A 15972-nucleotide genomic window follows, 5' to 3' on the forward strand; every position below is an offset into this window, starting at 1 on the left:
GTATAGAGAACATTACTTTTCCTTTGGTGAAAGAAGAAAATATGTGCAAATACATATATGAAAAAAAGATAAGAAAAGGAAAAATATGCAAGCTAAATGCAAAAATCCCTGCTTGGCCTTTAGTCTACTAAAATAATGTTATTTTAATATATGTTAAACAAAAAAATCCCAAACCACATTATCTTATATTTTCCTATTTCCCTAATGAGACTTGGCTTGTCCTCATCTGCTTTTCATTCTGAGCTTGAAAGCCAGAAAAACTTATCTTCAAAATCAGAATTATTTATTTTATGAGATAAATGTTGTCTTTGTGTACCGATGGAAAAACGGGCTTCCAATACACAAGGTGTGATAAATGGAACTACTGCTAAATTCTTTTCTTGGCTGCCGTCCCACCAAGTGAGTCATATTTAGTCAAGATTTTGCCTTTATTACACACTTGGGGTCAGTGTCCCAGAGATTTAGTGGTTACTAATGGTTACTCGGACAGAGAAGTGAAGGAAAAGATAAGTCAGAAAAAAGCATACGCATAAAGTATATTATTCCATGTCCTGCTGCAAGACTGCAAAGTGAAAGCTGAAGAATCTTCTTCTCATTCCCTCCCTGCCCCCCAATATCTTTTGGGGGCTGAAAAATGCCCTTTTAATGGTCTCAAAAAAGGAGAGTGATGGTAACTCCCTTTTTGAGTAATCCTAAAAAGCCCTGTGACAGTAACCCAGGAAAAAAGGCAAAGAGCTAATTTAGATCCAGCATCTGTGAAATAACAGGTTGGGGACAATATACTCTAAGTGCTCCCCTCCTCAGTGCCCCAACTGTATAATCCATGCTGTAAACAAAAGCAATGAAGGATGCAGCCAAAGAAAAGATAGATTCTAGATACAGCTAAATTCAATAATTAGTCTAATCATATAATATTAATTTTTCTGTATTTCATGTAATTGTCTCTTCCAAATGTCTGCTCATGTATCTGTCTGGGATTCAGATCATGTTGTCGTTTCATGCCACTACCATTTGATCTAATAGCCCAAAAGTTTTATTAATGCTTAAAGGACGAAGTGAATTGGCCGCTTAAACACATGCCTCCATTTCAGCAGCTCCACCAGATGACCATTTCACCCAAATGACTGTGACAGGAATTAGAGCTACTGCAGCTCCCTCATTCATCATTGCTCATTGACCTTTAAACTGCAGCCAAACTGTATTGAGCTGTGGTTAAGGTGTCCAGGGGGATTGTGAGTTGCAAGAGGAGAGAATGGAGTAGAGAGCAAGAAGGGAGAAGAGAGGGTTATTCTCTTTTTGGGTGACATTGACCCCCTTTGAAATCAATCACAAAAATACCACGACACCAAAGGTGTGTGGACCAGATTGTCACTGCGCAATTAAATGCTGCGTCTTGCCATTTGAAAAGAGTATATATTTCTCTATTTAGAACACTAAAATGAATGATCTCTGTTAATGAAAGAAAGTTATGTGGGCGTAAAATAGACTTTGGGACTGGAATCCTGTTGCCAGTTTAGCTCTCTGCTACACAGTTTTGTGGCTAATCTGGGCACACAGAAAGGGTTTCCAGCTGCTCTGTGCTTTCCCTGTGGAGGGATTTTATTGAGTGCTTGTGTATATATGTGTGGCAGCACCTCTTTCCAGCACTGCATGCTACAGTCAGGGAGGCTTATTGGTGGGTCTGGTTTGTTTTTTGATGGGTTTTTGTTTGGTTTATTTGAGGGTTTTGTTTGTGTATTTGGTTTTTTTTCTTCGTATCCCAGAGGAAACAGCTGGGGAAAAGATTTTGGTGTAGACCTGCAGGCTTCTAATGCCAGTTTTTTGGAGCTGTTTGTTATGTTTGAGTTAATTTGTCCCATGCTTAGAAAATGTGGACTCCTAAAGAATGTAGATGTGCATGAGAAACATTAAAAATAAACAAATATTTCAGCAATACCACCCAAACTGTCTTCATGTTGTTGGATAAAATAAATCAGTGTGGGTATTTTCAGTGTGATGAACCAACACTTGGGAACATATTCCTATAAGGAATCCCTTCAGCATAATCTAAGACCCACTTTGTTACTTGAAGTCAATGAAAATACATTTGCAAGTAAGAATTTCTCACACACATATGGTCTTCAGTGAGGGAACTCATACCAGCAGCCCACAGATGAGATAAAACCTCAGACAATTGTTTTAAAGGTTAAGTTTGTATCTACAAGGAAAAAGATGGAAACTTATTTATGTCTAACAATGTTAGCCTAAAAGTCCAGTTTTTAATAAGTAAAAGTTCCTGAAAGCAATTATGTAAAATCTCCATCTGTAGTATGGTTTTAATTTACTAAATACTTCTTCCCAGTTGCTCTGTTTGAGCTCAGGGCTTCAAAATTTTGCAAGAAGCAGTCATTTTTCACATGATTAACACACAAAAGGAGCAGACAGGCAAAATGGCATCCTCTGTTCCTTCAGTATTTTTAAATAATTAGTCCATTTGATTTTAATGTAAAATACATTTTTCAATTTCATTGTAAGAACATGATACATTTATGGAAAAAGCACTTAAGTACAGCTTTTTCTCAAAATCAAGCCACCTATTTCTTCCCCTTTTTCCCATTCCTTATTAGTGTATTTCTGTACCCTACACCAAAGGACAAGAATCAATCACCTGTTTCATGCTGAAAGCTACATTTTACTATATTAACCCATTTTTTTGCATCACTTACAGGGGCAAACCCTGGGTTGGAGTGAGATGATCTCCAGAGAGGTTAATAATCTGGCCTCTAAGTAGAGAGCTGCAGATCCAGTCTTGCTTTTTCAAGGCCATATAACTGAAGTTGTTTATGATAGAAATATAATTCATAGATTGCCTTTCAATTTGCTGATAATTCTACCACTACAACTGTTGCTGTCATTGTCACTGCTTTGTGTACACTGATTTTCTAAATTGTCATTTTACTTTTTTCTTTCCTTCTGTTTTTTTTTCATTCCCCCCAATTTGATTTCACTTCTTGCTATATCCCAATGGCGGGCTTCAGTTAATCATGGATAAATTTTAAACTTCTCAAATAGTTCCTGTGAATTTTGTGGCCAAAAATCCATATTTCTTAGCAGCAGAGTCTGGTTTATTTCCATGAAGTATAGGTTTTTTTTGTACACACATTGGTTCATTTGCAAACATTGGTACCATCTAACTAAAGATATTCCTAAGAGACCAAAGCTGTGTTTTTTCGTACATCATTATCATGGTTTCACTCACAGGGAGGAGCAGGATTTCATCACCCCAGATCCAGTGTCACTCTAAAATCCATGCCTGCAGTTTCAGTGAAGAGACAGAAGTATGCTGCCTGCACTGATTCTCAGTGTTTACACTGAGCATAATTGTGATTTTGAATATTGACATGAGATTCAGTGTGCAGCCTGTGGAAGAAGCTGGGAGACCAAGTCACCCAAAATCCAAGCCAGCACGTGGTGCCTAGAGAGAACGAACTCCAGGGCTGCAGCACAAGACATAGGTATGCAAGAGGATGTATTTCCTTAGCAAATGGGCTAGGTAAACATCTGTAGCCTGTCAGCTGGATAGGAGGGAGTAAAGAGCAATCTTTAAAGTTTATCCTTAGTGCAAACAGATTAAGTGCAGCTTGCTTTTATTTCTGTCATCTATATCTATGTAATCCGTACCATTGCAATTGGGCTTCTGGTTTGGATTTTGTAAATCTAAGTAATCTGCTTTGAACTTTCACCTAACTTCAGTGAAGAATTATTTCAAGGTCATCATCTAGCACCAAAATATTCTGTGGTTGTCCTTGTAGCCAGAGGTCTGAACCACCCCAACACACACCTGGCAGTTTCCTCCTTTTCTCTAAAAAATTTAGAAAATACTAAAAGGCAAGAGGAGACACACCTGCATAGGATGAAGTAGTCTGTGTTGAGAGTTAACAATATGAATATAAGAAGAAAAAAGATCTTTCTGCAACCAGAAAAACTCTGGCCTGTGGCAGTTAATGTGGCAGTTAATCTGCCTCGTTCTGCAGAGTCCTGGCAGAGTTGGGAGGCACCATCCAGAGCACATCAATAACACCTCAACACTTACTATTGATCAGAGATCAAATCACCAGCTGAGGAAGGAAAGTTTGCATACCTGCTGTTATCAGCTCAGACTGGAAATGAGTAAATATGGAGAAACAGTAAAATTATTTTTCCTTGTCTTGATTGCATTTTATAAACAAAAAGCCTTAGAAACAAAACCAGCTTAGAAAATCCTTTGTCATTATTTCCTTCCTGTTTCCCTTCCAGCCCAGCTAGTGCATTTGCAGGCAGGTGAGCTCTTTGGAATAATTCTCCCATGAAGGAAAGTATGGGTGCTATGAAATATTACTGCAGTCCAGTTATCCCTGAAATGCTGGTCTGCCTGACTAACATGGAGCTGAAATTCAGTTATTCCCTTTGACATGGAATCAGTTGGGAATTTACCAGATGAACTTCCTTGAAAAATAGCTACCACCCACTCAATCCATCACTTCAGGGAAGCTGGACTGCCTCACACTTTTTCTTTCCTATGCTTTTATCTTTTGTTCTGACTCTCAGAAAGATCAAGGGGTAAAACCCAAACCAATATTCAAAGGTATGTGATTTAGAGAACCAAACAAGTAACAGAGATGTTTTAAAATTGAATATTATACAGTAATCATGTACTCCAGAGTTTCCTCCTTTTTAATATAGAAAAATCAGATAGAACTGTTCATTAATATTTTAATTGGCATAAATGTTGAGTTCCCAACTATCCACATGGTAATTTACACTTCTACTGTAGCTGGTGGGAGGTGGTTTGTTTTTCTTTGTGCAAATACAAGGATCTCACTTCCTGAGACAGGAAAGCTGCAGACAACAGTTGCACTGCATGGGTGAAAGGCACAAAAGGAAAAAGAAAATATATATGGAATATTTTTTCTAAAATCTAGATGAAAAAGATATGTTAGTCTAATATCTCTCATGTCAGGCAGATTAAATTAGCTAATAAGCATTTTCACTGAACCACAGAATGGCTGACTTTAGAAGACATCTTTGGGATCATCTGGTCTCAACCCCCTGCACAAATGAATTAATAACTCTTAGCCTTGGCTAAGCAGACATTGGTGGAAATTTTAAAATAATTAATATATAAAAAGGAATTTTTCTGTTCAGAACCTAGCCTGAGAAGAGGGAGGGGATTCTCAGCAGATATGCAACATCTTGGTAAATTAGATAACCTATAGATTTCTCAATCTATACATGTTGTACTTTCCCACAAACTCTGGGGATATCCATGAGAGCCACCATCCCAGTGTCTTCTGCCACAAGGCACTGGAACTGCTGTGGATGAAGCATGGCTGGAAGAGAGAGGATGAAGGAAAGTCTGGTCCAGCATAAGACTTTTCCTTTTGGCCCTTGGCACAGGGGGGAGTGGGACACCCTTGGTAAAGTTCAGTGAGTGGGCAGGGCCCTGGGTCTGGAGACAGGGAAAGCCCAGACTTACAGCTAGTGTGAGCCTGGAGAGGAGATACTGGAGAAGAGGGAAGGCTGATGAAATTGTTCACCTTCCAAAGCCCAGGGCTGACCAGTCCCATGGAGTTGTTCTCATACACTTCCCAAACCAGGTGCCATCCCGTGCAATTCCCAGACCAGGTTCCCTGGTCCCTTGTGCCTGGTGTTTCAGCACCAACAGTCTTTCCCTGTGCTCTCCTCAAGAATTGTGAGGATTGCTTTTCAAAGCATGTGAGTTTTGTCACTGCATGGTTTTGCTGTTGTTTTTTGGGGTTTTTTTTCTTAAGGGAATAAAGGACATAGTAGCATGGGGTTTGCCTGGATGTCTGTCTCTTGTCTCATTCTTTTTTTTTTCTTTCTTTTGAGCCCAGTGGCAGATTTCAACCAAATGTGACAGAGGGTTAAAACTCTCCCAGATAATTAACAAATGCCATGAAAATAGAAAAATGGGTAGAGGATACAGATGCTGTAAATGCCCTTACTGTGGGAAAAGCTGCTGAGTGGTATCCCACATCATCAGGCACTAGAACAGCCATATGGGAAAAGGGCCCCTGTAAATGCCCCAAACACAGAGTTTGTTTCAGCTGGGTTTGTGTTTCATGCATGCCAGAGCCAACCACTTGTAAGACAAAGTTCCAAAGAAAGCAGGATTAATTCCTTCTGTGCACAGCTAGCTATTGGTTTTCAGATTGGAGCCCCCTCAAAATGTTCCTTGGACTCAAATGTTGACATTTTAAAGAGTGCTGTTATCTACCTGTAAGCAGGTATGATGAGGTGATTTAAGCAGGAAAAATTCCAGTGGCATTATTCTTCTCACAACCACTACCTACAGCAAGATCTGTACTTCAAACACAGAAAAATGGGCACAGCTACAACAGTACCAACCAAACTGTACCTGAAAGGAGAACTGGATGCAAAGCTGCATATGTTCAGCGTGCAGGACTCAAGAACTGAGAGTGGAGTCCAGCTGAGGAATTAGGAGAATCAGCTCATACCACGGCACACTGATGCCCTATCCATTATGGAGTGCAACAGTTCCCTCAGATGAAGGCAGGGGGAAATGGCTGAAGGTAGCACAATCAAGAGCTCTGAATATTTTAATTCCACCCCTTGGTTAAATATTCAGCTCTCATGGCATCCTGGAATGTAAATGAAAATTACACAGGGAAAAATAAGGCAGGAGAGTCCTTCTGTGACCAAACATTCCAGCTGTTCATGGATGCCTCTGAGGCACAGCTGGGGCCCAGTGTTAAATGGTTCTGGTCAGTTTTAGGAATACAGTAACTTCCAGCATCAGACAGATAATCTGATAATTTAGAAGATGCCAGGAAGATAATTTGAAAACCCCTTCCTGGGGTTCTAAAGTTTATCACCCTTGCTCCTAGATTTCTGCTATGCTGAAAACTTAGTATGGGTTTTGTGGGATTTTAGCCAGAGTCCAGAGGAGTGGAGGTTAGAAAATAGACTCCTCTTGGCTCTGTAGCCCATAATCTGGGCTAGTGGTTTAGATCTGTGGCTCAGCCCAAAGTTCAAGGGAGTGAGTAGAGTCAAACTTCCTTCTCTAGCCCAGGTGTCTTTGAAGAAACATTTTAAAATAAAAGCCTTTTCTGGATGGCCTGTGCAGAATTTATTACTAAGCAGAGACTCGGTTGTTTTCTTAGTATCAACCATGTCTTCAATATTCTGGGCTATTTCCAATACTTCTGTTAAAGGAAGAAAGAGAAAGCCTTCTCCTTTAAGTGTTTGTTTTAGCTCAGCTGGTTGTGCACTCTGAGTGGGTGATTTCAGGTTACCTGCTCTCTGTGCCATGACACGACTACATGCAAATCACTGTAGTATTTTAGCACATGTTCAGTACCAACAAGCCAGCATAAGCAAGTGGAGAAAACAGAAGCTTAATCATTACTCCATGTTCCTGGTGTATAAAGAGAGATACTGTCCACCCACACAGTCTGTGATCGATGCCAAATCTTTTGCAAACTTAGGGCTTTCGTTCAGTTTCTCTGATTTATGCTTGTGCATCCTTCCTGGCTCCTGCTGTTTTGGTGATGTAATGAACTCACTGACCAGGAGCTATTCTGACACAATGCACAAAAAGGAGGGGCTGGGGATGAAAGGCTGAGTTATAACTGATGAGGAGGAAGGTCCTGTCATCAGGAGAGACTGAGAACAAAATTTCTTTGTACCTTTCTGGGCTTCCTAAGGAACCATGGTGGCTTAGGCTTGGCAGGATGTCACCAGGCTGTACACAGCCACACAGAAATGTCCACCTAGGACTTATTTACCTCTCTTCCCCTGACCTGCTCATTATTGCCAATGTTTTAAGAGCTTCTGCATCTCTTTCCTCTCTCTGTGAGTGCTTCATAATCCCCTGAGCAGAAAATGGTTCTCTTTTGAATGAGACCTGAAATATGGCCATGGTGACATCACTTCACTAAAAAGGTGCCAGGATGAGATGCTCAGGAGATTCAAGAACACTTCTCTACTGTCCTTGTTAAAAATAGATCACTTAAAATATTGTGTTGGGTTGTAATCACGAACAGACATGCCTCAGCCATGTGCAGACAGTGGAGAAGTCACAGATTAAAATAATTCACCCACTTCAGACACATTGATTAAGAAAATGCTTTTCACTTTACAAAAAAAAGGAAAAAATAAAGAAACACAAAACACTGGGTCAGGGGGATGGACCTCAACACCAAAATCAGGAACCTTGCATCAAAGTTAACTCATGTCATAGAACATAGGCAGGCACTATTCATTTCAAAGGAAAAATCACCTAGTAATATGAATAAAGGAGTGTTGGAAAGGAAGTCTATTTAAAAGAGTGGTAATGAGTGAGTGCATCCAAAGTAGCTGAAATGCTATGCTTGCCCCTCTCTTTGGAAATTCTTATAGTCCTGGTTACATTGTAAATTAGAACATCATCGATTCCCCAAAAAAACTCAAAAAAAGTTAAGAGCTTGTGTTTCCACAAGAAATTTTTATACAAGTCATAAGCTCATTCACTCATTTTTAGCTGCTACAGCCATAGAATCTGTATTATTTACAGTAGATAGTATTGAAAAAAAGCAGTTATTAGTAAGACTTTGTCTCATTTTCTCTATGAAAAAAAGTGATGACAGGCTTTTTACACTGGAAATTATGATTAGGAGAGAAAATGATGAATTAAACCAGCCTTTCTGAAGTTTGATATCTAATGTGTTAGAGGACTAAGGATCCTCATCTACTTGCTTGTGACTATACAATGGATATAAAGATTACGAGCAAGGGCAAAAGAGGGGCATTCTTAATCTGAAATAGATATCATTTGCAGCTTGTCTGCCTTCTGTGGGCTTGAGTGTTCATGCAGACATCTACAGGTTTGCTTGAACTTAGAAATCTCACTGAGCTTTTATATGAGAGTAACAGAGCTGACTCATAAGTAAATGGGGTCAGCCATGCAGGACTTTTTATTTCATTTTCTTTCTCCTTTCTTGCTCTCTAATTTCTTATTGGTGAGTATATTTTGTTCCTCTGTGGCTCCTGCTAATCAGGGTAATTTTTCTCCTTGCACACTGTGGCCCCTTACCAATATTAGAGTAAATTCTGCCACTGTCACTGAAGACAGGTTTAGACATTTATATGTAAGTATATTATTGATCTAGAAAGATAAAACAAGCAAAGAAACATAAAATCTCACAATAGTAATACATATAGTTACAATAATAATAAACATAGTTTAAAATCCTAAATTGAGAAAAAAAAAATCTGCTAAAATGCTGGTTAGGAAATATGCATCATTAATTCATATATGCTGAGAGAGATTATGAGGTCACATATGAATCAAAAGGCTTTGAGATTACAAGGTTGGGCTGATGATAAAGCAACAACCCCATTTACTATTAATTGGTTTTAATGAGTACCCAGAGAGCCTGCTTTACTGCAGAATCTGATCCTCCTATGCAGTGCAACATCTTTTATATGGAAACTAAGGGAGATATACATTGCAACAGGATCAGGAAAGCTGTAACTCTACCTATTTCTTAGTATTTTATGGAAGAAGACACGAAGGACTGTACATTACACAAGATTGTAAGAATTGTTTTGATTAAATAAATATTAAAATGTAAATTTCTTGTCAATATTGTTGTTAAATGTTAACGTTGTTAAAAGCATCCTTTTAAATATTCCAGCATTGTTGTAGTAAATCAACTCCAGTTTGCAGGATCCTTGACACAGATTTTCTTTAACATGTATTAATACTATGTATTTTGCCTTTCATGGTCTGTTATGAATAAAGTAGTTTTGTCTCTCCCCCCAGCTACATACACAAGTCCCATCCTTGATCATTTTACAACAACCCTAAACAATGCCAAAACCTCTTCTGGCCCATGGTCAGGCAAGAGCTGGAAAAATAAAAGTAGGAAAATATCTCAGAGTGACATTTCCTTCAGCTGCACTGGGCAAGACCACGCAGAGAGAGGGCTGGGGAGGTGGTGGCCACTGCAAAAAAACTCTGGGTTGCTTTGGGACTGTGACTTCAGGATTAAATAAAAAAAAAAAAGGGATGGCAAATATTTTACTCAGAAATGTTCAGCTGGGATTGGCCATGAAGGTTTAGTTGTTCCTTTTACCCACTGGTTTATTTCCATGAGTGGAAAAATTTTTTTAACCTTGTGTGGTCGTTGTTGTGCTGATGATTGGGTGCAAAACATAAGCGCTTCCATCAGCCTGATCTGGGAGGGCTTTGTGCCAAGCTGTGCTCAGGGTGGGCAGCCATGCAGGGGGCAACCAAGAAGAAAATCAAGCCCCTGATGATTCTCTTTTTTAAAAAAGGGAAAAACCAGATTCTGTCAATTGAGCAGTGCCCCAATCTGGGGAAGTGCTTTTTCCTGACAGCAGAAGTCAACAGGGCAATCAAAAGGTTATTTAGATGCTGTCCTCTGAAGTCTGAGATGCAATTGCCTTTTATAACTAAAAAAGTGTTGGAATTTATAACTAGAAAATACTTTGTTACTGTGGGTTCTTCTGGACTGGGCTTGGTTGAATTTTGCAGTTTCTTTGTTTAGAAGAAGGATTGATAATGTCTGGGTAACAGTTTGGATGGTGGGTGCCTCACACAGTGTTTAGGATTGGGGGCCATGCTGTTTAGGATAGACTTTAAGGCCAGAAACAGGCCAAGGTTTAGCCCAGTTATGTAATATAGAAGAGCTACTAAGGGAAGTTTGTCTTGCACTGCCCAGGCTACTAAACCTTGGTTTTTCAGCAGGCAAGTGATCTCCAGGGATGATTTAGAAGCACTAGAGAAAAGAGAGTACTTCAACATTACTGCCTGCTTCACATTTTGTTTGTCTGTGAAGGCGCCCATCAGTGCTCAGAAGACAGACTATAAATAGGGGGAGGAAAAACCGGGAAATGCTCAAAACAGACTACAAGCAAAAAGAGGAAGAAAGTATTATGAAGATAACATTTACTTCAGCTTTCCTGCATCAAGGAAAGGGATCTAATAAAGACTGCAAATGTGTGCTGCAGTCTGAACCCAAGCAATCATTATGGGCTGATACATGAATTGGCTGCTCACGAAAGATGAACTTGTTAAGTATCCAACATGCTCCCAGAAATAGACTCCGAAATACATCTTTTGCTGATACAATTTTTCCCCTAGCTTGAAAAGACAGAGCAGACTTAAACGTAGAGGACTAGTTAATAAAATATACTTGAAATATTGAAATGAAACAGGAGGGTCTTGGGCTGAACTGTTTAACACTTGAAGTACAAAACATAAGTTTATTCACGATGAAGATTCTTTTCTCTTCCTGCTCCATGGAGAGGGAGTGCTGATTGTTCAGTCTTGTTCTTGGTCTTGTTCTTTTACCAGGATGAGACTGATGGTGAATTTATGCTAATCTTTAAGTACCATTAAGGTGAAATTTGCAATATATAAGAGCAGAGAGGTCAGTTCAGAGCCTACTTAAACCTCTAAGTTGTGTGACCAAGGAGCCAATGAAACAACTGTAGGTGACAGTCCTGCCACGTGAAATTTCTGGAGAGGGAGGCAGGCAAGGAGGACACTGATCTGCTCACCCAAAGTGTTGAGTGGATGTGAAAGATGAAAGCCCTAGCCAGAGAAATGCCTTTCTGCTTTTTTTGGCTGAGCTTCTAACAGTGAGCCGTGAAGTTGTCATTCAGCCCCTGTCAGCTGTAATATGTGAGCCACGTGCAAGGCAGCTCCACACAGCCGAAAGGAGGGCTGCTCGATTGAGGAGTCAGATTTGTAGCCTGCCATCAGGGTGGCCAAACACATGCATTGCTGAGGTGTGAATTATGAAAGATAGTTTCCAAATGTCCAACGGGCAATAAACATTAATATAAACTAGACATGGGCCCGTGCCAAATAGCCCCAACTCACAGGGTGTTTGGATTGCAAACATTTGATCAGGATCCAAACTTTGCAGCTGGCCTTATCTCTGCAGTGGCCAAGCCAAACCCTCAGGGTTTGTGGCCACCTGGCACATTCTGTGGTCCAAGGATGCAGTATCTGATTACCTGCTCCTTTGCCACCTCCAGCTAACAGTCCTTTTTGTCAGCCCTCCCCTGTGCCTCCAGCCTTGCTCTGGTATTCTTTCTCTGCCTTCATGGTTTGTCTTTCTCCTTCTCAGACTGGAATTTCTCCAAATTAGAGGTACACTTTACATCTGTTGTGAGCGACTCTAGGTAGAATTATGCAATATTGTGGAAAATCAGCAAGGAAGCATGGGGTCTGAGCATGAACGTTGCACCTTCCATGCAAGGGTGACAGAGGGGACTGGACAGCTGTACGGGTGGAAGAGAGGTAGGCAAGAAATACATTCAATAAACATCCACAGTTCCACTCACAAGAACTTCTGATGCTCTAAAAGACATAGCAGGGCTGGTTAGCAGTCGGTGCCTGTAGAACACAAGCCAGAACCTCCAGCCATCCCTGGGCTCAAACACCAGACTCTGTAACCATTTGTGTTTTTTCCTTTCCACCTCAAATCGCACTAAGATTCATATAGGGATTGCCAGTCATATTGCATGTGCTTATATTCCCTGGGATGTAATCCATAGGCAATCAACTGGACTGGCTGAGACACACACTTGATCCTCTTGTTTCACCTCCAGCAGCAATAAACATGAAAGCAGTTGTGTGATCACCCTGCTCTCTGTGAGCTGTCCTTTCCCCCAGGGCCTTGGTGAGGGACAAAATAATACACCAAACCTTGCCCAAAACCTTTAAGCCTGCCCAGCATTGTGATACTACAGTTTCAGGGTGTTTCCTGTCTTCTGTAAAAGAAATACTCAGGAATTATGTAAATTTCCAAGAATGCTGACTATCACTGAATTCTAAGAGGTTAATTGGCATATTAATTGCCTGTAATTAATAGATGCATATACAGACAAGAGAAGTGGAGATTTTATAGCTATGAAATTTGTCCATTAGCTACACTTCATACTCATCAAATCCAGTGTTACTGAAGCAGTAAGACTATTGATCTACATATGGATTCTGCTTGGGTACTTATGATGTCTATTTAATACCTGCCTCTTAAAACGGAACAAGGGGATGCTGAGCTTGCACCTGGAGCTTTCTCAATTTTCTCACTTAGTGGCTGAAAAAACACACAAAATTTTATTTTTATTTCATCCCCTGTTATAATTGTCTCTGGTTTCAGCAGAACAGGTTTCCTGAGTCTAAATTTCTGGCTATAGTAATTACATTGTTGACTCATGGTTGCATGAGGAAAAACTTTGTACATTTCACACTGATAAAATATCTCCAGGGATATTATCTGAATTTCTAGAAAATAAAAGGTTAATAATGCTGCCTGAAAGAGTCAAGTGTTATTTTCAATTTCCAGCTTTTTGAGAAATAGCTCTGTTTACTGATATTTAAACCTAGTGCTGTATCAAGTCTTCCAGGCTTTGTATCTCGTCAGTGTAGATATTTTCCCTCTTTTTTTCTGTTCTCATTGAGATGAGAACATACCAGGCCAGATTTTCTATACAGACCTACTGGATCAGATGTCTTTCTTTAGAAATCATTTCTTTTCAAAAATAATCTGGATCTAAGACATCCCTGCCAGGGATAGTCATGAAAGTAGACCCAGCTCTGCTCTGTCAAAGCCCTGCAAGCATCAAGGGCCTGCCAAGATCATCAAAACACAGTTCCTTAAAGTGTGGGTGTAGGTATGAAAATTGCTCCGTTAATACCACCCAGTTTTATGCCTCTACTCACGTGGGAGTGCAGAATATGTCTGACAATGTCTTCAGCTGTTCAGGAATGAGCACTAACCCGCTTGTGTTTTCTGCTTGGTTATGGGATTGGAGTGGGTGGGAAGGATTCTGTTTCTTTTTCAGCTCACATCTCACAAATCTGCCAATATGTTGTCATCATCTTCTCCACTCAGACTGCTGCAGGAACCCCAGTTTCATTGCCTGTTCTCATTGCTGTTTTTTGGGGGCTTGGGGGCTTTTTTTAGTGTGTGGTGAGTTGTTTGTTTGTTTGTTTATTTGTTTTTTGGTTTCGGTTGGGTTGGGTTTTTTTGATTGTTAAATTAATTTTTTTTTTTTTTTTTTTTTTTTTCATTTTGTGCAAGATCCAGAGGTGATGGGCTTCACAAGGTCTGTCCTGGCACAAATGATCCTTGATGGACTCGCTGAGACTATGGGCAACCCAGAATTTGTATGAGGGGCAGCAATAAGGCAAATTACACCGCAAATCTATGACAATGCAGCTTCAGCCAGAGACAGCTCCAGGTTTTGCAGAACAACCTACTGAGACTCCAGGAAAGGTTGGAAGGTCAAACTGTGAGCTATCTCACTTTCATGCACTTGTGAAGGCTGTGAAATTCTTTGTAGACATTTTAACAAATAATGCTTCAGAAATATATTTTCCCCTAACATCCTACTCCTTTTTAATTCACGAGTGTAAAAGCCAACAACTCAGCATGCATGTTTTAAGTTAACTAAAAGAAGATAGTAAGAATGCATGTTTCACCCTTCCAAAGTGGTCATTATTAAAAAGTGAGGTTAAAAATAATGTTAACATGATCATCTAAAAAAATTAACTCTTCATTTTTCTGCATCTTTTAGGACATTCTGGAATATGCTAAATGAGGGATCTCTGTGAGCCCTTCTGTCATGCTCCTTCCTTTCACTTTTAACCCACACCCAGCCTCTACATCACAGAAAAGGAAAGTTTTTTCTACCTCTGGCTATAACTGAAGGAGAGGACCCTCAATGCTCTATCAGCTCCATTTTAGGATGAAGTCAAGGTGCATATTTTCCCCTCATTTTTCATTTTTGCCTCTGAGAAAATCAGGCACCCAGATGTAATGGCTGCAGAGATCTTGCAGGATCCACTTCTCTGCTGCTCTAGTTTCCCTCTTTAGTGAATCCCAGAGAATCAGCAGGAAATTTGAATTTCTATGCTGGTGCTCTATCTTTAAAAAGCAAATGTTACTGAATATTTAAGACTATTTTTTTCTATCAAATTGGTAATGGATTCAGAACTATCTTTGTAAAAAAATGCAGGAGATTACATCCTGAAATGCATAATTGCAATTGTGTCTATCTTCACCTCCTCCTGTTAGTGTCCTGCATGGACTGTGGAATTCATGTCATGGTGCTGCCACAGGGAGCCTCCTGCTGAACAGCCTTCCTCTAGGAGAATGCTCAGCATCACCTTAGACAACCTTCAGTTGTCTAAGATAGGCATCAAGACCCACAATTCTGCCCATTTAGGCACTTCTACAAGCATTTTGCAAGCCTAAATATCTCTCAGTATCTTATTTTCAAAAGCTGGATCTTAAATATCTGGAGAGTTTGAAGTAATGAGTTCCCCAGCCTGAACTATCAATGTATGATACAGATCAGTTTAACAGCAGAATTGTGTTTTCTGGGTTCACCACACAGAGTTATCCTCTGTGATGGACTGATACTTGCTGGCCCTGAAGGCAAGTAGAGATGCAGCAGTAGTTTAATGGTGATTTCCTGGACTTTGATTTGGAAGGGACCCCCAAGGATGAACAGTATGGACACAGGTCTGACATAGGTCAGGACAATAGAGCATCTGCATTAGTAATGGACTTACTAGCATAGTTATTAGCACCATGTCAGCAATAATCTTACCATCAAAATCATTATGATATTTTTTATTAATATAGCAATGAACAAAAGTAGCAATGATAATTCTTAATGTTAACACAGTTATGAGATCTTTGTATATACTGTGAGGAGATGTGCTCTGGTTTGCATAGATACATTCTTAGACTTTCTCAGTCCTCTCCTGCCTTTCCCCTGGTCCCCACACCTTGTAGCTGCTGTCTTTCCCATGTTTAATCTTTCCTATCTCTTGTCCCAAACATCACTCTTCTCCTTGAATATTCTCCTGTTCAGGGATATGTGAGTCTCCAATCCCATAGGATTTTTTCCCAGCACGCCATGGCTGTTGGAGTTGTGTAAACA

The sequence above is a fragment of the Poecile atricapillus genome, chromosome 4, assembly GCF_030490865.1.
Source record: "Poecile atricapillus isolate bPoeAtr1 chromosome 4, bPoeAtr1.hap1, whole genome shotgun sequence".
Taxonomy (NCBI): Eukaryota; Metazoa; Chordata; class Aves; order Passeriformes; family Paridae; genus Poecile; species Poecile atricapillus.